The sequence below is a fragment of the Hippopotamus amphibius genome, chromosome 5, assembly GCF_030028045.1.
Source record: "Hippopotamus amphibius kiboko isolate mHipAmp2 chromosome 5, mHipAmp2.hap2, whole genome shotgun sequence".
NCBI classification, from domain to species: domain Eukaryota; kingdom Metazoa; phylum Chordata; class Mammalia; order Artiodactyla; family Hippopotamidae; genus Hippopotamus; species Hippopotamus amphibius.
Window position 1 is genome coordinate 108,395,148 of NC_080190.1, and position 23,417 is coordinate 108,418,564.

At 35.6% G+C, this 23,417-nt stretch overlaps 1 pseudogene; it reads right to left on the bottom strand.

The window, feature by feature from the left end:
• Window positions 1-7,941: 7,941 nt before the first annotated feature.
• LOC130854461 (glutaredoxin-2, mitochondrial-like) lies at window positions 7,942-8,391 on the bottom strand (annotated as a pseudogene).
• Between the last annotated feature and the right edge of the window lie 15,026 nt (window positions 8,392-23,417).

Consider the following 23,417-nt stretch of genomic DNA (forward strand, 5'->3'; position numbering starts at 1 on the left):
TCCAGCTGAAAGATGATGGAGCAAGAAAACATTTGAAAGTCTTGCCAAAACAGTGGGAGGCAGCCACAAAATGAGTACACACTGGTGTAAAAGTCACTGCTCAATTTGCTTTGTCACAACATGATATAAAATGAATTTATAGATTAATTGCAATACTATGTTTATATGCATAAACTTCTTAATTGTTTATATGCTGCATTACAGTATTGAAGGCATGATTTCAAAGCTCATAAAAACCTGATCAGCTATTGGTTGAGTTTATTAATAATCTGTAGTAACATCATGTTAATCTAGGAACTAAAGTGTTTCAAAACTGAACTTTGAGAAGTAGGTCTCAAAGTGCACACTCTTTTCCTCCATACTTCACTAAAATTAGCATTTGTTTGTAGATAATGTCTTATATTTGTGTCTCCTATAGTGCCTAACAAACTTCATTTCTCGTAGCAGATGCTCAGTGCATGCTGTTAAGGTGATGTGAACTGAACAACATTTAATTGAACTGAATGAAATTGCGTCAAATCATATTAGTTGGTGCTATGAGTTAGCTTTTGGTCTTTCATCTTGCTATGACCTCATATTGGTAAACATATCATATTGTCAGTCACTTATAGGGCATTTTTCTGTAAATATCAATATGCAAAAAAACATGAGGCAAAATTGAAAAAAATTGTGTGGCAGATACCTGGGTTAATACACTGATTCAGATATTCATGATAATTCATTTCTTTTTTTGATTCTGTATTTAGTGTGTAGATAAATGACAACAAGAATTACATATAAACTATAGATGAAAATAAAATTTTGCCCTGGACACAGTAAAGGCACAATAAAGAGAAAAATAATATTTTCCCATTGACGTGGATTACCCCACTTTATTTATTCAACAAACTTGCATTGAGCAAAACTTCATGTGAAATGGTCTCCTAGAAAGTACAAAATAAATTAGAAAATAGACTCTAAATCTTATTTCCTTGGTAGAGATGACAAGCAAAAAAAGTTCATGGACCTCTGACTGGGAGAGCATAGAAAGGGGGAAAGTAGTGCCCAGAAGGTGTAGTGTCTTTAATTTCTGCTGAGTTCTAGTTATTCATGGGACAGATTAAGACTTGCATATAACAGATTCTGTATGTCACCTTGAAAAGCTAGGATCTTCTCTGAGCCTTAGGTTTCCAAATAACACCTAATATTTCTAAACTAAAGGAAAAGAAAGATCAGAATTTTTAGGAAGATATTTTGAAATGCAGAGTGAAAATAAACTGGAAAGATAAGATACCGGAAGCAAGCAGTTTGCTGAAGAGACTATTGCAATATTCCAGGGAAAAGTGATGATGAAGGCTAAATTAAATGAAGTAACACCAGAGTTTTAAAGAAGGGATGATTGTAAGATATTTCAACATAAAATTAAATTAGTAATTGAATAAAGGGAGCTCTTGATTCACCCCCTCCCTTTCCTGTACCACCTTCTGCTTTTCCAAACCTACTTCCTATTCAATTGATTACTGTTATGACACATTTTCTTCCCATTTCTTAAATACATGCCTTATATCTATATCTATGGCCACTGTCAGTATAGAATCTCTCATCATCTCCCACAGGGATGACTGACACAGGTCCTACAAAAACAAACAAATGAATTACTGCTTTGAACAAAACCCTACAACAGTTTCACATGGTCTAAAGAAAAAAAAATCCAAACTCCATAATCAAATCAGATGCACATTTGATATCTTTATCAGAACAGCATCTTGTCCTCCTCCATTTGTGGGTATCACCTTTTTCATTCTTTAGAGGAAACTTCTCCTCCTGAATTCTATATGATCCTGATAAAAGTCATCACTTTATGGTCAGAGAGGTTTGCTATATAAGAAAAACAAAGCCAATCATATTGTGCCCCTGCTTGGTCTCAGAGATATATCCAGATAATGGCATACTGCTCAAGTAGATCTAATCAATGCCCCTACCCAAATTTTTTCTATCTGGAACTTCTGCGGAACATTCTCTGACTCTTGGGTTACAGAGAGGGAATAAAATGAATACCTGTAGCCTTGATCTTGACTATCTGAAAAAGCCATTGCCATTCTGAATTTTGAGAAAATGAAAGAGAGAGAAAGGGGGGCAGGGGGGAGAGAGAGGGAGAAGAGAAAGAAAACACTGATTAATACTATGCAAAAACACCTTAGTGATCTGGATATGCAGTTTCATGTTTCCTGACTTTACGTATTTTGTCCCTTCTCTGGACTGTTCTTTCTGTTCCTTATCTGGATTCCTTCTATATTTCTTTTAATATTGTGCTCAAGTCCCACCTTCCACTAATCCTCCTCAGACCTTTCTCTCCAGGCACATTTCCTATGTGTATTTCTATCACAGTTATTACCATATTATAATTTATCCATGTTTATGTGTGAATCTTCCATGCAACTGGGAGTCCTTTGAATGAAAACCTTCATCATCCCTTTTTCCCTGGAATATTGCAATAGTCTCTTCAGCAAACTGCTTGCTTCCGGTATCTTATCTTTCCAGTTTATTTTGATTCTGTAATTCCAGATACCTTCCTAAAAAATCTGATCTTTCTTTTCCCTTAGTTTAGAAACATTAGGTTTTATTTGGAAACCTAAGGCTCAGAGAAAATCCTAGTTTTTCAAGGTGGCATACAGAATCTGTTATAAGCAAGTCTTAATCTGCCCCATGAATAACTAGAACTCAGCAGAAATTAAAGACACTACACTTTCTCAGAACTACTTTGCACCTTTCTATGTTCTCCCAGCTGGAAGTTCATGAACTTTTTTCCCTGTAATCTCAACCAAGAGGATCAGGTTTAGAGTCACCATTCTAAGAACTGAGACACCAATGTAAGAATTGGAAGAATGAAGAATTGGAAGAAGAAAGCCTTATTATAATTCCTCCAGTAGAAGTAAGCAAAAATATGAGCTCTATCAGACATGAAATCATTGCTGCAATTTCCAATTTTTGTGAAAAACTTCTGCCTCATATCTGGAGCCAGTTGTGTTTGTGGCCAAAAGTTTTCTATGGTTCATGCAACCTCATGACTCACTAATTGTTAATGGCAAATCTGAGAACTAGAGCAGTTTTCCTGAATCTTGAAACATCTAGCCTTTTCATCAGTTTTGTAGAAATATTTATCTTACTGTATTAAATCTTTTTCCACTTGAAGTATCTAAAATGGTTGCCATCATCCTAACCAAACACAAACTGAGAATTTTATTATCATAAGTGTTTCCATGAAACCGAGTGTAAAAATAGGATTCTTGGATTTATTATTTGATGTGTTTATATTTAAAAACGGGAATGACATCACTGACAGTGGAAAACAGGATACTGATAGTATGTTGCAGTGGCAAAACAGTTACTTAAATTATCTGCTACATTTGTGTGTAGTAAAGTGCTTGTTGTATGCACAATTTGGTAGCCCAAGTGGCAGAAGCGATAGAACATTGTGGTGGAAATAAGAACTGTAGTGTAGGCTACCTGCTTCTGGCTACACTGAAGAGTTTATAGAAAAAAAATGGCAAATCCAAACCTATAATCCCTCAGTTTGAGGCATGAGCAAAGAAGTAGAGAACATTTACATTTGGCCCCAAAAGAATTTTTTTAACTTTTCTAGCCACAGGACTAAAATATTCAAAATATAGACCCAAAATCTGGTCCTGTATGTTTCTGAATTACAGTGCAGTTTGGAGCATTGATTGGGAAAGATCAGCATCTTCAGTTTTGTTAAAATTTTTGAGTGGATTTTAAAACTTTTAATATTTTGATCCCTTCTCCCCCATATCCCAATGAATATCTCTTGTTGGGAAAATCATCTTTTCTTATCCTGTCTAAAGAAACCTGCCTACCCTGTCTTAGTTATTCCAAGCCCCTTTAAGACTCATCTCCTCTACCTAATCATGGACTTCAGAATCATAATTAGTGGCACATCTAGTATTCCCCAAAGATAAAAAAATGATATACCTTATCAATTGAAAAATTGCATAACATTTGATTGTTAACAGAAACCTGAGACATATGTGTGGGAATTGATTCCTTAAGTGCTAGACCAGGAAGAAAAGAACATAATTTGATCAGGTTGAATATATTCATATGCATACAATTATAAGAGATTCTTGATTTGAATAAGGTGGAGTGGATTTAATTCTTACTTGGTTGCTTGAATGGCACTTGGACCAAATATAACCTGCACTAAATGCAATTGAGGGTACAGACTTTTCTGGTACAGTGTAGATGAATGAATCCAAAGGTTTAGGAATATATGAATGCTTGAATGGATTAATATGGAGGAGCCATTCGTAACTCCCTAATCCCTCCCTCAGGGTTCCAGGATACACTCCCTTCATACTTTGATGAGGGAATCTCAGCATTCATGGGAATTTCCCTAGTGGCTGTACTTCTGGAACTCTTGGTACAACACTGGCCATCAGACACAGGGGGGCATTTTACAAAAGTGGTAAACAGTACCAGAGCAGACATTAAAATGGATTGACTGGAGGGAAATTTTGGAAATTGCTAATTTATTACATTGTTCCTAGGACAGAAATAAATTGTTGGTTTGGTATATAGTTTTCCCTGCACTATTTGTTGAAAAGACTACCCTTTCCCCTGTGAAAAGTCTTAGAACACTTGTCAAAAATAATTTGCCCATATATGTGGGGGTTTATTTCTGGGCTATCTATTCTATTCCATTGCTCTATATATCTGTTTTTATGCCAGTACCACACTGTTTTGATTACTGTAGCTCTGTAGTAAATTTTGAAACTAGGAGTCCTCCAGCATAGTTCTTCCTTTTAGCGATTGCCATGGTTACTAGGTGCCATGTGAATTCCAGAATGGGTTTTTCTGTTTCTGCAGAAAACAAGGGTTATATTTCCATTTATTTATGTCTTTTAAAGTTTCTTTCAGCAATGTTTTATAATTTTTATTTTAGAAGTCTTTTGCTTCTAGGTTAAGGGAATTCCTAAACATTTTATTCTTTTTAATACTATTAATGAAATTATGTTCAAAATTTCCTTTCAGGTTATTCATTGTAGTGTATACAAATACAACTGATTTTGTGTGTTGATTTTTGTGTCCTGCTACTTTGCTGAATTCGCTTACTAGTTCTAACAGTTTTTTTTTGTGTGTGTATACTCTTTAGCATATTTTACATATAAGATTATATCATCTGGAAACAAAAATAATTTTACTTCTTCCTTTCCCATTTGGATGTCTTCTATTTCTTTTTCTTGCCTAATTGCTCTGAAGAGAACTTCCAGAATTTGTTCAATAGAGTATCAAAATGGGCATCCTTGCATTTTTCTTGATTTTAAAAGAAACACTTTTAGTCTTTCACTGTTGAGCATAATGTTTGCTGTGAATCCTCATTAGTAGCTTTTATCATGTTGAGGTAACTTCCTTCTATTTCTAGTTCATTAATTGTTTTTGTCATGAAAGTGTTTTGAATATTGTCAAATGGAGATAATCATGTGAATTTTTCTCTTTATTTTGTTAATGTACTATATTACATTGACCAATTTTCTTATGTTGAACCATCCTTGCATTCCAGGAATAAGTCCCATTTGGTCATGGTGTATAATCATTTTAATATGACGTTGAATTCAATTTGGTAGTATTTTATTGAGGATTTTTGCCTCAATGTGCATAAGGGATATTGGCCTGTAATTTTCTTTTTTCTTCTTGTGTTGTATTTATCTCTCATATCAGAGTAATTCTGGTCTCATAGGATGAGTTAGGAAGTAATCTCTTCTTTTTAATATTTTGGAAAAATTTGTGAAGGATTGCTATTAGTTCCACTTTAAAGATTTGGTAGAAGTCACAAGGGAAGCCATTAGATTCAGAGATTTTCTTTGTTGAGTGATGTGCAGTTACTGATTCAGTTATTCAGATTTTCTATTTCTTCATGACTTAGTATTGGTAGGTTTTGTTTCCAGGAATTTGTCCACTTCATATAATTTATTTAAATTTTTTTGTCATGCAGTGGTTCATAGTACTCTCTTATAACTCATTTTATTTCTGTAGAATTGGTAGTAATGTATCCAATTTCATTTCTGATTTTAGTAATTTGAGCCTTCTCTTTTTTTCTTACTTAATCTAGCTAAAGTTTTGTCAGTTTTCTGATCTTTTTGAAAAACTAACTTTTGGTGTCATTGACTAATTCCTATTGTTATTCTATGTATCTCTGCTCTAATCTTAATTATTTCTTTCCTTATACTAGCTTTGGGTTTAGTTTGCTCTTTTTTCTCATTTTCCTTAAGATTTAAAATTAACTTCTTGATTTGAGATCATTTTTGCTTCTTCTAATGTAAGCTTGTATAGCTATACATTTCCCTTTAGCACTACTTTCATTGCATCTTATACATTTTATTATATTGTGGTTCAATTTTCATTCATCTCTAAGTATTTTCTAACTTCCCTTAGTTTTTCTTTGATATATTTGTTAAGAAAGTATTGTCTAATTTTCATATTTTGTTAAATTTCCAATTTTCCTTCTGCTGTTGACTTCTAACTATATCCCATTGGATGGAGAATATACTTTGTATGAACGCTAAATTTTAAAATCTCTTAAGGCTCAATTTATGATCTAATATATGTTCGTTTTACTGGAAAATATCCCATGTACACCTGAGAAGAATGTGGATGCTGTTGTTATTAGGGAAAATGTTCTATATGTGTCTGTCAGATATAGTTAATTTATTGTGTTCAGTCCTCTATTTTCTTACTTTTTTTCTGTCTAGTTTTTCTATCCATTGTTGAAAGTGAATTATTAATGTCTTTAACTATTTCTGTAGAACTATTTCTTTTTCAATTCTATCAATTTTTACTTCCTATATTTTCCTGGTTTCTTACTGTGTGTAAATACATGTTTATAATTGTTATTTGTGGGACTTCCCTGGTGGCACAGTGGTTAAGAATCCACCTACCAGTGCAGGGGACATGGGTTCGAGCCCTGGTCCAGGAAGATCCCATGTGCCATGGAGCAAATAAGCGTGTGTGACACAACTACTGAGCTTGTGTTCTAGAGCCTTTGAGATGTAACTACTAAGCCCATTTGCCACAACTACTGAAGCCTAAGCACCTAGAGCCTGTGCTCCGCAACAAGAGAAGTCACCACAATGAGAAGCCCGTGTATCACAATGAAGAGTAGCCCCCGCTCTCCACAACTAGGGAAAGCCCATGCACAGCAACAAAGACCCAACACAGCAATAAATAAATAAATAAATAAATAAATAAATAAATAAATAAATAAATTATTTGTTTCTGTTATATTAAATCTTTTAATAATATATGATGTCATTCTTTGTCTCTGGACACTTTTTGAATTGAAAGTCTATTTTGTCTAATACTAGTATAGCAACCATGATCTTCTAAGGTTACTATTTTCATGGGATATCTTTTTCTATTCTTTCACTTTTGGCCTATTTGTCTTTGGATCTGAGCTGAATCTTTCGTAGACAGCATATAGTTGGATCATGTGTGTTTTTCTATTCTGCCAACTTCTGTTTTTTGATTGGAGAATTTGTTCCATTCACATTTTAAGTAATTGCTGATGAGCAGGTACTTCTATTTTGCCATTTGTTTTCTACATGCTTTACAGCTTTTTTGTCCCTCATTCCCTGAATTACTCTTTTCCTCTGAGTTTTGTTCATTACTTGTAGTGGAATATTTTAACTCTCTTTTCTTTTCCTTTTGTGTATATTATATATATACTTCTTCATGGTTACCATGAGGATTTCGTTTACCTTAAAATTATAACACTAATTTGATTTTTTGAGTTTTTCACAGATATTTATTGTTCATTATTGGTACAACTTTTTCATAAAGATAATTTTCAAATAATTTAAAAACACACTCAAATATTTAAATTACATTATCAGGCATTATAATTTTATACAGCTGACATTTTACTAGCAAAGTTATGAGTGCCTATTACTAAAATTCTTCCCTCATACTTTTTAGAAAATAACACTGATGAACTAGTAGAAGTAATTTCCCTTCTTTGTAAAGGCTATGAGTGTCCATTGCTCTTCCAATAAAAGTTCCATTGACAAATATTCTTGGCATACCTCTTTCACTGGTCATTTTGTAAAGAACATCTTGAAACTGGCTTCTATATTCAAGCATGTCCAATTCTACCACTTTCTAGTTAACATTCATGTCATGGAAAAGTATGTTTACCATTACACTGTGAGAACAAGATGTTTTTGAGAAAATCATCACGCAATTATCAGAAATTGTTTCTTGGATCTGATTCACAGGAGCAGTTGCTGAGCTCCCCAAAGATGATGATGTGCTATTCCCCATCCCAGAGGCAGAAGCTCCTGCTGCCCAACCAAGCTGGCCCACTGAGCCACTCTAACTTTGGATAAACTGTGTCCCCACCAGAGCTATGTGGTGCCAGCACGTGGTCCTGATTTGAATTTTTACCAGTTTAATTTCAATAGCATACAAAAATTCTGCTCATTTATAGCTTTGTCCTCATCCCTTTTGGTTGTTGATGTTAGAAAATTACATCTTTATACATGGTGTGCCCTAAAACTCAAACTAATGATTCTTTTAAATGCATTAGTCTCTTTAATTATGTTTCAAACAAAACATTGAGTTATAAACCACAGTTACAACCATATTAGGTTTTAGAGTAATAATTGTAGAAAATGTTTTCATTTCTTGAATCCTGTAGAAAACAATAAATGGACTTACAAACCATTGTTACAGTAAGGCTGGCTTTTATAATTGTCCACATGTTTACATTTGGCAAGTTCTTTATTTCTTCATGTGACTTTGTGTTGCTGCCTTTTGTCTGCTCATTTCACTCCTGCAAGTCTCTCTTGAGCATTTCAAGCTTAAGGACTGGTCTACTGGCAACAAACTCCTTCAGTTTTTGTTGTCTGAGAATGTCTTAATTTCTCTCTCACTTTTGAAGGACAGTTTTTCTGGATATAGGATTCTTAGTTAACAGTTTTTCTCCTTTATCAGTTAAAATATATAGGCCCATTGACTTCTGGCCTCCAAAGGTTGTGACAAGAAATCTATTAATAATTTTATTGAGGGTTCTTTGTATGCAGTGGACTCACTTCCTCTTGCTGCTCTCAGGGTTCTCTCTTTGTCTTTTGAATATTTGATTATAATGTGTCAATGTGGGTCTCTGAGTTCACCATACTTGGAATATGTATAGTTTCTTAGATGTTTGCATTTATATATTTCATCAAATTTGGGAAATTTTAAGCCATTTCTTTTCAAATACTTTCTCCTCCTCTTTCTTTTTTCTTCTTCTGTGGCTCCCACAATGTGTATATTGGTCCATTGATGGTGCGCCACAGGTCCCTTAGACTCTGTTCACTTGTCTTCAATCTTTTCTCTTTCTGCTCCTCAATATTTTTTATCCCAGAGGGCTGGTTTTTCAATGTTTCATACACAACACTGGGTGGATGTACATGTATGCTTGCTGAGAGCTGTATTGGATATTTTTATTGGCAATTTAGAATATTTTCTTCTTCCAAAGTTTCCCACTTAAAAATGAGATGGATTAGACCAACACTTGTTCAGGTTCCTTCCAATAAACACAGCTAAAAAGCTTAGATGTTATATGAACACTTACACACACACACTCACACACATACACAAACTTGAAAGATGAAGAGAGAAAATTATATATACATATATACTTTCAACCAATTTATTCCCAAATATCAGCAAGCAAACTTACATAAAGGCAAGTAGCAAGAATATCGATATTAAATATTGAATATTGTTGCATAAATGAAGTAGCAAATAAAATAAGGGATACTTACTACTTTACCATTAAATTTACTGCGAAAATATGTTTTTGCCATTTGAATGAAAAAACATTTTTAACAGAACTTTTTTCTCTTCATTAATCTTAAATATGTCCGTTCAGGCATTAGTTCATAGTTTCCAATATTTTGGCTAAAATAAACTTGAATAACAGCAGTGAATTCTAATAAACAATTTAATGTTAAGCATTGTATGTCATGTGTGTGACACTTGGAAGCTCAAAGAAAAGGGAATAAATTCTTCAAAAAATGTTGCTTTAAATGTGTTCATTAAAAAAAATTCAGTAAAGACAGGAACATATAAAAGGAGGTAGATAGGGACATCCGCAGTAGCACAGTGGTTAAGAATCTGCTTGCCAATGCAGGGGATGCGGGTTCAAGCCCTGGGACTGGAAGCTCCCACATGCTGTGGAGCTACTAAGCCCGTGTGCCATAACTACTGAAGCCCACATGCCTAGAGCCCATGCTCCGTATTGGGAGAGGCCACTGCAATGAGAAGCCCGCACACTGAAATGAAGAGTAGACCCCGCTTGTTGCAGCTATAGAAAGCCTGTGTGCAGCAAAAAAGACCCAAGGCAGTCAATAAATAAATAAATAAATTTATTATAAAAAAGAGACAGATAAATCAATGTCCAGAAAGCAGAATATACTACTGAAATAAATACTTAAAATAAATTTTAAGTTATTCTGTCATAAGTATTCCATGTTTTTATACTGTCACATCCTTTTTTTGTTAATTATTTATTGAAGTATAGTTGATTTTATTAATTTCAGGTATACAACATAGTGATTCACTATTTTATAGATTATACTCCATTTAAAGTTCTTACAAAATAGCTACATTTCCCTGTGCTGTACAATAGATCCTTGTTGCTTATTTATTTTATATATAGTAGTTTGTATCTCTTAAATCCATTTAACTATCTTTCCCTTCCCTCTTTCCCTCTCCCCACTGTTATCTACTAGTTTTTTATCTATATCTGTGAATACCTTTCTGGTTTTTTTATACATATTCATTTGTTTTATTTTTTAGATTCCACATATAAGTGACAACATAGAGTATTTGTCTTTCTCTGTCTAAATTATTTCACTAAGCATATCCTCTAAGTCCATTCACATTGTTGCAGATGGCAGAATTTCATTCTTTTTTATGGCTGAGTAATATTCCATTGTATATATAAATCACATCTTCTTTATCCATTCATCTGCTGATGGACACTTAGTTTGCTTCCATATCTTAGCTATTGCAAATAGTGCTGCCGTGAACTTTAAGGTGCATGTATCTTTTTGAATTAGTGTTTTTGTTTTCTTCAGATATATATCTAGCAGTGGAATTGCTAGATCATATGGTAGTTCCATTTTTAGTGTTTTTAAAGACTTCCATACTGTTTTCCATAGTGGCTGCACCAATTTACATTCCCATCAACAGTGATAAGTGTTCCCTTATCTCCACATTCTCACCAACATTCATTATTTGTAAACTTTTTAATGATTAGCCATTGTGACAGGAGTGAGGTGGTATCTCATTGTGGGTGTATTCCATGTTTTAAGGAAAACAAATGTTTTGGATAATTTGGGTTTTGTCTTATTCAGTTTCTTGCCATAATAAAATATTAAATCCTAGGAAGCTTAAAAAACATAAATTTATTTTATCACAATTCTGGAGGCTGAAATATGAGATCAGGGTGTCAGCATGATTGGGTTCCGAGGATGACTATTTTCCTGGCTTACAGATAACCAACTTCTCACAGTGGTCCTCCCATAATGGAGAGAGGAAGCTCTGTTGCCTCTTCCTCTTTTTAGAAGAACATCAATCTCATCATGGGGGCTCCATCCTTATGACCTCATCTAAACCTAATTACTTTCCAAAGACACCACCTTTTAATACCATCACATTGGAGGTTAGGGCTTCACCATACAAATTTGGGGGACACAAACATTTTGTCCTTAACAGATTTTTTTTTTGCAAAATCCAAAAAAGTTTTTCATTTAAAATTGAACACCACTCATTGCACTGCATATAAATTAATCCTGTAAATCTTTATATCAGTACTGTCCAAAATCAACATATATAAAAATATCTGTTGTACTTTAAAATTCAGGTTCACAAATCCAAAATCCATGTCCTTATAAGCTCTTATTCACATTAATATTGGGCAATTATTGTTTTAAATATTAAGAAAACAATCGTTTCAGCAATCAAGAGACAATATAATGTATATACTATTGAAAATACATATTTATATAATGAAGAAGCCATTATATAATTATTTGAACGTTCAAATTGCTACATACTTAGTGTAAAGGTATTAATAACAACATAATAATGACTACATTTTTAAGTATTCAGTAAGCCACTGTAGTTTAGTTGTATTATTACAATTTAACTTCATAGTAGGACTACAGGGTGAGTAAAAATAGTATTCTCAATTTTAATATATGGAAACTGAGATTTACATGAATTAAGTCACCTAGTTAACAAATAGAAGATCAAGCATATGAATTCATGATGATCTAAATCTGATTCCATGTCTTATACTCTGAACAGATGAACAAGAAAGTGATTGAAGTTCATTTTGGGATCTCAGAAAAAAAAGGTTTGCCTATTTAATTAATTAATGTAGTTATTTTTATTATTTATCTACATCTTTATGCTTCATTGTAAAGTATTACCATCACCCAAGACACAATGTCAAATTTGCAACATTGAAATATGGTCTTTCAGTCACTGCTGCTTGTATTTTGAAATTTAGCATTTTGAGAATCTTCAGGAGACTAATGAGTTTAATTTTCCATAGAATCAACAGACTTCTTCGGTCAACCAACATAAAGACTGAAATTTGCAACTTTCTCGTAGATTAGATCTAGCATATATTTTCTTCTCATTATAGAAATGCAAAGAGGAAGTGACTGAAATTTTTGCTTTTATAGATCCTGCCTATGGTATGCAGAAATTCTATGTGGCAATAGTACAGTTTCAGTTGTGAACTCCCATGCTTTGATATTTTAGACTGGAGTATATCTTTCGGAGCCTTGGTTAGAAATCTGAAACCCTCATTATTTCTGCATTTGTTAAACTATGTCTTTTGTTCCACTTGCAGACCAAGTAGTCAGCTTTGATAAAACTTGATCTACATTCAGAGATCTGCTCTGATCTTGGCTTTCTAAATGGTTCATCCTGGGGTACCCTAGAATGTTTGAGAAGATACTTTTAACTGGTTTCTTTTCTTTTTTTTCCTTTAGCTTGGCTGCTTTCATTTACATACCTGAAACTTTTGAAGTTAGCATTTGCTCTATTTCGAAGACTGAAATGGTTTTGAAAAGCTTCGCATTCATATATTTTGTAGAATTTTCATGAAATAATGCTTGTCTTTCAAATGTAAAATCTTATTTAATAATTTCTTACATATATATAGCTATAGATAAAAGTATATCTGCATATAAATGTGTACGTGTGTTATAAATAGAATTTGCTGTCTTAAAACAGAAATTCTGGGTATATTCTACCTATGTTTATTCAAAATGTTCTTGTCAAGACCAGAAATTTAGAGGTGATGCTTCTGTATCTGCTCTCTTTGAAAATATGTTCATCGAGAGATGTAGCCTGAGGGTATCTTGAAAACAGTTTATTTTAAGATTCCACATATAAACAATTCATGGAACAAAAAAAATAATCTTAAACTATATTGCTATTTTTGTATTTTCAAGCTACTTTTTGCATCTCAACTTTTAATTTATTGGCATTCATGAGATTAAATTAGTGATGCTAAATCCTGCCCTCCACATGCACACACACACTATTTACATGTCTTCTGGGACCTTATATCTACTATGCATTCCAATAAAGCACCGACTTGAGAGGACAGAAATTGGAATTACTTTTCCTAAATTGTCTATCCAGCTTGCACTCCACTTTTCCAACCCTTTTGGACAGTTTCCATATTTTTCAGATTCCTACCAGTACCTTGAGCCCAATGTGTATCAAGTGAAATTCTTCTCTCTCTTTTAAGGTGTGATCCCAGAAGTCTCACCAAGAATATGACAATAGTGTTGATTCTTCTCAGTGCAAGAGGTCAGTTGATTTCCCCTGGAGTTCTCCTGTGTAAATCAATATTATGGTTCACTTCGCACCTTTGGCATTTCCTTCCTTGGTTTTGGTAACAGGGACCTACCTGAATACAGTTTACTTAGACTCACATATACAAATCAGGTAGGGGCAGTTATGAAAATAGACCAGTCAGATCTCATGCTCTGAGGAATGTTATTGTCCAAGGATCCTAGTTGTTGCCTCTATGGGTTCACCATTGCATGAGCACTGAGGCCATATCTTCTATGTCCTTTTCCTAGTGAATAACTGAACATAGAGGAAGTACTAAGGTGAATCCATTTCAGTGAAAAGCAGAGCTCTTCCAAGGCACAGCTTTGTCTTGAGAGCACTCAGCTACCCAACAACAGCCTTCTTCGAATCGTGCTATAATCTGCAACATGTCCTACAATAACCTTCATTCCAATCACTCTTTTCTTGCACAGGATTCATATTTATATCATAAGCTGAAGATTATTTCCCCTTTCTTCTGTTGCCCCTCTATCCCACTTTCATCTCTAATCCCATTTTGTCTTGGAGAACCCAAACTAATGTAAATGGTAACTAGAATAGTTCAAGAAAACTGGTGGTAAAATGAGGATTTGGGATTGATTCACTCTCCACTGTGCAGGTAAAAAGAACACCATTCTGAGTAGTATCAGGGCATAGACAGCTCTGAACACCAGATGGTCACCCACTAACTAAATACTTTCCTGTTTGAGACTTGGGGATATATCCTTGTGGAGGGAAATATCCTTGAAATTGTAGGTGATTCCGGCATTTGTAAGATATAGTGGGAACTATGTCTATAAATAGAGCAGAGTTGTTTGTTGCTGCTAATCTGTATTGACTCTTTGTGGAGGGATAATGAGAAACAAAGGGCAATTAGCAAGAAGTTAGAGACCTCTTTGATAATTTACAAAATGGCCCTTAGCTCCCATAGTAAAGGCTGAGCAGTACACGAAAATCTGTTAGAGTAGAGATCAAGAGATGTTTGAATACGCAAGGCAGATCTGAACACCTTAGAACCTGAAAGTGGGGATGGAAATTCTGGAAGAATGTCTGAGAATATGACTCCGTAAGTTTAAAGAGATGTCCCACTTTTTTTGTCCAAGAGAAGGCACTTCTCCTTTTGGAAGATGTTGCAAAATCCTATCCACCATGAGGTACTTGTGACCTTTCAGTAGCTTCCAATACTGCTTTTGCTGACACATAAGCTGATAATTAGTTTAAACCTTAGCATAACTTGGCTAGGGATGCGCAAGGTATGATAAAAGAGAAAAGAGATTACATATTGGAGAAATTGCAAAAAGTATCTAGTGGGTACAAGCAGGAGTCAAGGAAACAAGCCTGGAATCAGGATTTAATGGTGCTTGATCAAGGGGGTTGGAGTTTAAGACCTGATAAATGAAGATCCATTGACTTAGAAACCCATTTTCTGGGTATGAAATATAGTACTCTGGTAAGAACCACAGGGAATGGAACACATTTACTGCTAGAGAAAATTTTATAGACATGGAAAAAGTTATGGTCAATGCTGAATCTTTGCTATGTCTCCATTTCTATTTTAAAAAGTGTATACTTGTTGACCGCAAAGAGTCCCTTACATTCCTGAAAGGACAAGCTGTCCATCCCCATAGAGATAGATGCTTATTATGAGTGAGTTTGCCTTTCTTGGCCTCAGACTCCCAGCACAGCTATCCCAGGGATTATGTAATTCCTGATGCATAAGCATAGCACTTTATACAGCATAGCATTAAAACAAGAAGACTCACTTTATAGTGAAGGAGGTACAGGATTGTACCCGTGACCATAGAATCCACCAGTCAAATCACATAGTACACTAGCCAGAAGTATCTGGCTTCATAGAGTAGTGGAACAGCTTTCCAAAGACACGGACAAATCACCACCTTGGAGGCAAACTCTGAATGGATAGAATGCTGTCCTTCTGGTTGTAGTATATGCATTCAATCAGAGAGTATACTTTATACGGCACCACATCCCCAGTAGTTTCAGGAAACTTGGGATGACCAGTACGTGTAGAGAAAAGTCACCATCATGGTAGGAGTAACCAATCTTGATCAGTAAGAGGGATTAGGGCTGTTTTTACAAAACGCAGTCAAGGAGGAAACTACATGAAACCCAGATGATACACTTGAACACCCCTTGATAGTCCCTGCCCCTATCGTAGTAGTGACCAAACATAGATGACTTGGCCTAAGACCTGTATACTGGACAAATCTTAGAAACTCAGGAATGAATATTTGAGTCATCTTGTCAAGAACTTCTGAAGTGATGGTGGGAAACAAGGCTCCATGGACAGTTCCATTTTTCTGCAAAGTCAGAGCTTTCTGAGCAAAGATTACTAAAAATCTGTGTAAAGGGTAATTGGATGGTAAACAGGCTTTTAAAATTATAGAGTGTGTGTTGCTCAAGTGCCATCTGTTTGCATTCTAATGTCATAAATCTGGACTCTACTTTCTTACCTCCCCCAGAATAGAGCCATTTGATTACAATTCGGAGCAGCATAGAGAGGACTTTTTTATGTTGCAAAGTACAAGTCTCTCTCTCTCTCTCTCTCTCTCTCTCTCTCTCTTGCTCCACCTCCCAGAGAAGGGGAACATCAGCAGTGTCAGGCACCCTATATAAACTCCAATTCTCATCATTTCAAAGTTCCTTTCCTGTAGTGCAACTCCTGCATGTTCAGGTGATATCTGACCCATCTTATCAGGTCAGGCGTATTTAGAATTAGTACTGGAGAAGGGCAAGGATGAGTACCTGTTGTAGCCCAGAGACCATTTGCAAAGAGAGAAGCTGTTGTGCATCTCACTAACCTCCCACTTTTAACGTTCTCTTCAGGAAGATAAACCCACATAGGAACCATGGTTCAGCTGTTCCCCCAAGCATCATGGAGAAGTGGATATATGCAGCTCAAGGGATGGACTGGCATAAGCTTGAAAACATGACACTCAGATCTCCTATTACAGGGAGCATGACTGACTGTTGGTTTCAGTTACTGCTACCAGCACAGCACAGAGCCTGGTGAGGCCAAGAAAGCAGGCCATTCCTGTGAAATACCAGATTGCTCCAACAGGTGACTTTGGCTCTAGGACACTCCATTGGCTTTGCCAAAGCTTTCTTGGATCTGCAGTGTAGTCTGAGACTCTTCCTATTCAATCTACTTTCTTTTCTTCTGTCCTTCCATGGGTATCAAATCTGCATCATGTCCTAAAGGTTCTCCTTACTTTCTCATGCTCTCATCGCTAAGAAATCTCTTACAAGTCTACTCCCGCCTTACCATCTGCTTTTCCACAAATGCAAAATGACTCAGAGTATAAATTTATGGAGCAGCCCGAGGGAATCCAACGTGATCTTCTCATATGCACCTAATGGCACTCAGGAAACATTTCTTAAACATGTTTTGAGTGAATATTTGTGAGAGTGTGAATGAGACCAAAGATTAGCAGCCATCATTTATTGCTCTTTCTATGTTACTATATTTTCATCTTTTGAACTGAATGAATGTAACCAGCTATTAGCCTGTATAGACAGAGGGAAGAAAAAAAGGACTCTTCTTTTTAACGGTGAGTGAAGACAGCAGTTGACTCTGTAGATAGGTGTTGAGAGTTATACTCTATGAAGGATAAAATGCTGTCCTATGGCAACAACCATTTGTCACTTAGTAGCAGAATGCAGAAGCATTTCCCTTTAAACAAATGTACATATAAGTGTAGTATTGTTAATCAAGCTGCTTTTTTTTTAAAAGAAAGTCTAAGGGATTCTCCCTGCAATGTGGTTGAGAAACAAGAAAGGCAAAAGAAGGAAAAAAGACAAAAAACAAACAAACCCCGAAACAGTTAAGCATAGCTTTGTTACTAAGCAGTTGGCTGTGACTGTTTACTATTACTATGGAACAAATTATTTTGGGGGAGCTTGTAATCTGCTCTGGGAATTGTTCATAGATGCATAACACACTCATGTATCTCATGCTGATCTTTACCCTGAGTAAGCTATTGATTAACACCTCCAAAATGCTCTCACATTTGGATACTCATTTGTGTCACTTGGGGAGTTTTAAGAAATACCCATGCTTCAGCCACACCTCTGGAAATTCTGACTCAATTGTTCTGAATGAGCCTAGGCATTAGGATTTTTAAAAGTTTCTTGGATGTTTCTAAAATGCAATCAGGATTGAAACCAATTGGTGATGTGTAAAAAGAGAGAGAGAGGGAGTGAATATTCCATCCATTTTCTTGATCAATGGAAGTTGTATGTTCACCTGAACTGTTTGCAGAGGTGACAGTAGCAATTATATTGCACTAGGAATAGTTCAGAAGCATTTCCTTGCCATGTTATTTCTTGATTGACTAGTTCACATTACACTTTATCTCAGTCTAAAGACCCGTGCCATCCTCTTTCATTGACTACATCCAAAACCTCAGTGTTGGTCCCACTGTAACTCTGTCAGGGTCTTTCAACCAAGATTCCTGAAGGTTACATGCTTTAAAAATTATAGTTTTAATTCATATCCTTTGCAACCATATTCTTAAGTGATTAGTCATTTTATTTATACTTTTTTAAAATTCTCTTTTTAAGTGAAAGAAGATATTGCACTGTGTCGAAAAGCATTTCCGGAAATAAATCTGACCAAATAGTAAGTCGATGCTCCGGATTAGACTGCAGGGCCCTTTGCTCCCCTTTCTGCTGCTTAACTCACTGAGGCATGAGGCTAGGATATGGCTTTGATGCCAGCCACAGCCTCTTTGGATTAATCCTTAGCCTTAATGCCTTAAGACTTAGTGAGCTGCAACATACCAATTCCCACATGTCCCGTTTCCCTTAGTGATGGGTTAGTTTTCGCGTCATCATTTCTGCAAGTATCATAAGTGTCAAATGGGTCGATAAAAGCATCAGTGTTAGGACAGTTCATATCCCGGTGGTCAGCTAGTGCCCACATGCTGAGAATCAAGTGGCGTATCACTCCACAAATGTCCCCGAGACAGGAGAATTAGGCTGTATTGACATGTTTCTCAGATGGAGCAAAACAATAATTTCTAATCTGCTACATTCCATTGTTGGGCTGCTCAGTCATTTCATAGAGACTTCTGGTAACAATTAATACAGTCATAAAAAAGGGAAAATAACAGGGGAAAACATGCACACAAATTGAAAGCAGATATCTGAACGCTGTTGTCCCACAAATTTAGATCAACCACACGTCTGCCTGGAAACTTGTAAATAGCATTCATAAGTGATGTTATCATATCAAGTGTGGTGGGGAAATCACAATGGAGCCTATTTGTACATTCTGGAATTAATATCTATGTGCAGATAATTAAGAGAACAATAAAAATACAAGAAATGAATGTACACAGGGGAAGGTAAGAACTGAGCGTGATCCAAATATGTCATATTGTGGAAGCCTTGGGGAAATAAAGCTTTATGGGATACTGGCAGACAGCATTGCTGCTGGAACCAGGATTTTGAAGTCTTGCAGCTTGCAAATCATTCTTTCAGTTAATAAGGGTGTGCGGGTGGAATTAAACTCACCACTCCCACTATTGTAGTCAGAATTATGTGCCTCATTTCCATACACGGTCTTGAAAATAATTCTTGCCACTCCTTTTATGAGAATGCTTTCGAACAGCCATGGTAGCATCAAATGATATCAAGATAAACCTTATTGTGCTTACGTGCTCATCCTCTTACATTATAAAGGTTTAGATATACACACTGGCATCAGGAACACTCCAGGTTGTTCCAAGAGGACAGACCTTAGCCAAGTGACTCAATTTTAATTTTTGACCTGATGAGAATCCTTTGAAAACTGCCGAGGATATTAAAAGGCAACAATACTACATTAAGCAGTGTTTTCACAAGCTAGTGCTTCCTGCCTTTAGGAATGTGTGTTGAAAGAATATTTGCAAAAATATAGATACATGGTGAGATATGGTCTAAGTGATTTAAATCTTTTGTTTATATATCTCACAGTATAGTGCAGCAGGCTTCCAGGGGAAAAAAACAGGTCTCATATTTGAGGCACAATTAAGTGCACATGTAGTTTTCTGCACACAATTCGGTGCACTTTGATTTGCAACAGACTAGGTTTCAAAATCAATAAGTTTATATTATCAACTGTGTGTTTCTCTGTGTGTATGTGTGTGTGTGTATGAGTGTGTTGGAGAAAAGGGAGTTCAGATTTGTTTTAAGAAGTCTTTGGTATTTCTTCACAAATGAATTCCAATGAAATTAAATCACATGATAAGTTTTATAGATAGTTTTAAAAGAAAATACAAAAAATTAAACACAAAGAAATGTTTGGGCACAGTTTCCAAATACCCAAAGAAATGACTTTTCTTTTGAGAGAGATAAACAAAACAGATTAAGCTCATTGAAAAATGTAAGTACAAAGGTTTCTGACACAAATTGCTTTAAAACAATACTTTCCCATGTTCACTTAACTTTGTTAAATTGTTAATAAGTAAATAAGAATAGTACTACTCTCTAGTGAAAAGACATTTTAGATGTCCCTTAGCAAGGCGGACCATCAAAAAAGCCAAGAACAACAGCAACAAAAAAACCAAATATATTACCCCATAATTAATCATTTTTCTTCCATGATCTTTGTCCTGTAGCCTCTGATGATTAATAATTGTTTTGTATGTCATCATGAGAAATACAAATTTCTCACATTCTAACAAGTCTTATTTGTCTTAAGATGGAAATGTTATTATATTGGCATCTGGTATGGGCTTCAACAGACAAATATTAGCAGGAGATTTATTTGTAATTAAAAATATCTCAGTTTGTTAGTAATGGAAGAGCCATAAATAATATTTGTTTTTAGCCAAGGAAGGAGGCAGTTAGTCACCATAGAAGAAGAAATGACACATTGAAAGAAGCTTTAATTCTGTGCCACCTGTAGGACTTGTATGGAAAGGATTATCCCTCAGCCTCTTTCTGAGAAGATTTGGAGAAGAGACTTTTTAACTGTGGTATTGTCTCTCCTCCTATTATTCTTAGGTTTGATAATTCTAAATAGAGGAGAGAGTTCCTTTTACCAAGGACAAAACTGTGACAAAGGTGACGTGTCACTTGGTCTACATAGAGGTACACGGAGTGGCCACTTACCTGTCCTTCCCCCATCCCTGTTATGCCCTTTCTCAGCCCTGCTCCCTAAGCAAAACTGTCTCTGAAATGCAAATTCATTCATCCTTCCAGAAACTAAAGGTCACTTCTCCTCTGGGCTTTTGAGATTTTAAGAAATGCACTTAGCCTATTTGACTTAAACTAAAACCTCAGAGTGACTTTCAGAAATAAAAGGAATGCCCAAGTGTGTGTGTGTGTGTGTGTGTGTGTGTGTGTGTGTACGCATGTATTTTGGGCACAGTGGAAAGTTCTCTTGAGATATAACACACAGTGTGGAGACTACACTCTATTCCTCAGAGATGAAAACTGCTTCATATTCACACTACATTTTGCATCCACATCATTAGAAAACCCTAACACAAATAAAACTTTAACTATTCATAAATATTCTTCAGGATTTCTTTTACTAATTAAGATCTCACAGTTGTTCTAAGAATTACTCTTTTCCAGGACACCTTGTATATTGCACGCACTCAATACTGATTTGTTTTATTAGATGTGTGATGTGACTGCTAGTTATGCCATGTTTGGCTGATATCACCCTGAGACGGGTTCATGGGGGCCACCCTCCTGATTGTATAAGGAAACCAAAATTCTAAGGAAACTAAAATTCAGTGATAAATCAGCTTTGATAATAGTGCACATGAAGAAAAAAGATAAATAACAGGTATTATTGGCTTTAGTAGCTGGTCTAATCTTGGGAGCTGATCATGTCATAATAAAAACAGAAGTTAAGAATCATTAACTGTTGCAGTCACTGGGGTACCTAAAACCCCTCTCTTGTCAAATAAACACAACTCTCTATAAGATGGAAACAGACTTATTTAGAATCCACAGTATATACCTTATCTCCAGATGCATCCTTATCTACAAATGAATCTCTAAAGATTAAGAATTCTAAATTTGAGTCCAAAGCCTATTTTGAGATGTGCGTGAATTAACTGCTCCTTTTCACGTAAGATTGGCTACTCCCTGCCCTCCATTGCCTCCTTTAATCTTTCAAGCTTTTACCATATACTATTTTCATCACTGGGTAAATGCAGAGGTGTAGGAAATACACGTATGATATTACCTTCATAAATTCTCCACTCTTGTGCAAGCTAGGATGCATAAGCAAATAATTTTATTACAATGTGACAGTTTCTTCCTGAGAAGTAGTACAGGTGCTCTGAAAGCATGAAAAGGAAGAGATTTTATGATATTTCAGTTGATTTTTGAAGGATTGGTAAGGATTGTTATGGGCAGAGGTAAGGACAGGACGAGTCAGGCAAATCAAGTAGATGTCACATTTCAAAAGCCGTAAGAACTTCATGTGGCTGGAGAATAAAGGTGAATAAGAGGCGGCAGAAAAAAAGTGGTTAAAAGTAACCATGATCAGACAGGTAAGGGTCTAGAATGAACAAACCATGTCCATGTACAAAAGTAGTTTGGACCTCACTTACACATAAGAGGGGGTTTTAAAACTTATTTGTCATAGTACTTGTGTCATATTGAAGTGCATAGATGATGATGGGGCAAGATTAGAAGGGAAAAGAGGACTAGAACAACCAATTTTGATTGAGTTGAAAACTTTATTCCTGTTTTCATGTGTGAGACCCAGCCTTGGAAGAAACCAAGTAGCAAACTGTCAGATTTGCACTGATCAAATGTGAAAGCATGCAAGAGCAGCATACCCTTTGGAGGGCTGGCTGACACCATGTCTGCCTTGCACATGGTAGAGCACATACAGCCAAAATATTGAGAGATTCTCATCCCTCACGGCTCATTAAGATGAGATGAAAAGGGGTGAGACACATTTTCAGCTTCATATCTCTAATGGGGAAATGTCAATGGGTGGTGTCAAATTGGAATGACAAAAGATTACCCTTTTTTGTATTTTCAATGGAGATGCAGGGTATGGTAAAAGTGTGTAAATAATCTAGTGTCAAAATCCACAGAAAATTCCAGACCAGTGTAGTGATATTGTCTGCAATTCTCTATGCTAGTCTCATATAGAGATTGTTTCTAGTGTCACGGGGAGTGTATCATGAAAAATGATAATTTGCGTAATGTAGAATCATCTAAAAGAAGACGCAAAACACTTCTCTAGCTGATTATTTGAAGGGATGCTTCATAAATAGACAATTTAATAGGAATGAACAAAAAATCCAGTGGCTATTTGAATTATTTTCTTTTAGGGTGGAAATAGTTCCATACTGCACGTGGTTGGCCACAACACTGCACCTGAACTGAACATGTAAACCTCTAAGTCAACTAATTCCAAAAAGGAAAAGCAACAGCATATCACTCATCCATTCCTTCATTTATTCATTTTCTACTTCCTCCGAATTGCCATTTTAAATAGCTTTACAAAGCACTGTGGGTACAAAGTTTAAAGAAAT